This window comes from Nanorana parkeri, unplaced genomic scaffold, assembly GCF_000935625.1.
Source record: "Nanorana parkeri isolate BGI_ZX_2015 unplaced genomic scaffold, ASM93562v1 scaffold4260, whole genome shotgun sequence".
NCBI lineage: Eukaryota > Metazoa > Chordata > Amphibia > Anura > Dicroglossidae > Nanorana > Nanorana parkeri.
This window is the reverse complement of record NW_017310524.1, coordinates 18033-19154: the sequence shown is the minus strand read 5'-3', so window position 1 is coordinate 19154 and position 1122 is coordinate 18033.

The window sequence follows — 1122 nt, the reverse complement described above, 5'->3', positions numbered from 1 at the left end:
TGTGGTCTATCAGTGTTGTTGTGGACATTTTATTAGGATGTGGTTTTAGTGCATTGTAATATTTTGTCATTAGTCTCTCAGCGTCTCGGTGTAAATCGGCGCTGGGGGTTAAACCATTGGAAGAGATATTTTATGCGCGGCGGAGCAGTGTCTTTCTTGGCGAATGTATGGACGCCGGCTGGGGCCCCCCCGTGCAATGCATGGATGTATTGGCTTGCGTGGATACATTTGTTTGGAACGCAGTATATGAAAGGAACGTGCGTTTATTGTCCCTAGTGCGTCTGATCAACCGCTGGAGATAATACGCACGCATGAGGATCCTAGTAACGTTATGCGGCATTGATCACTGAGCCGCCGCGCTGCATAAAGTCACTCCGGTGGTCAGAGATTATTGTATTCATGTGTTTTGTTGACTGGCTGTGTATTGAAGTGATTGTTGACATCACTTCCTGTTTGAAATGACTTCCTGGTTTGCTGTTTGAGACATCACTTCCTGTTGGGCAGGTATAAACAATAAACACATACATACCTGTGCTCTGTCTCTTAGCGTGGGATTAGCAAGCAGCACCTGTGTCCTGACTCTACAGAGGTACTGCCAGTCCTCGCACAAAGAGCGCAGTACAGCTGTGTGCTTCCAGGCACGGGGGACATTCTTTGTGTTTGGCGCACTCTAGCGCAGTATGTATTTGTGCGTTGAACCAAGCGAATTTCCATAACAGTGGGTGGGGTCTATCAGTGGGTGTTTCCTCCTCCATGTATAAAGTTGGGTTATTGATTTATTTGGTGATTACATTTCCCTCATTAGAGCCAATCACAGAGCAGCTCATTGGTGGATGTCGGGCCGCACAGTACGGCTTGTAGTGAACCCTTTACCCCCGGGGCCCCATTGGCTGCTGTGCTAGGTGTACTATTACCCCCCGGGCCCCATTGGCTGCTGTGCTAGGTGTACTATTACCCCAGGGGCCCCATTGGCTGCTTTGCTAGGTGTACTATTACCCCCGGGGCCCCATTGGCTGCTGTGCTAGGTGTACTATTACCCCCGGGGCCCCATTGGCTGCTGTGCTAGGTGTACTATTACCCCCGGGCCCCCATTGGCTGCTGTGCTAGGTGTACTATTACCCC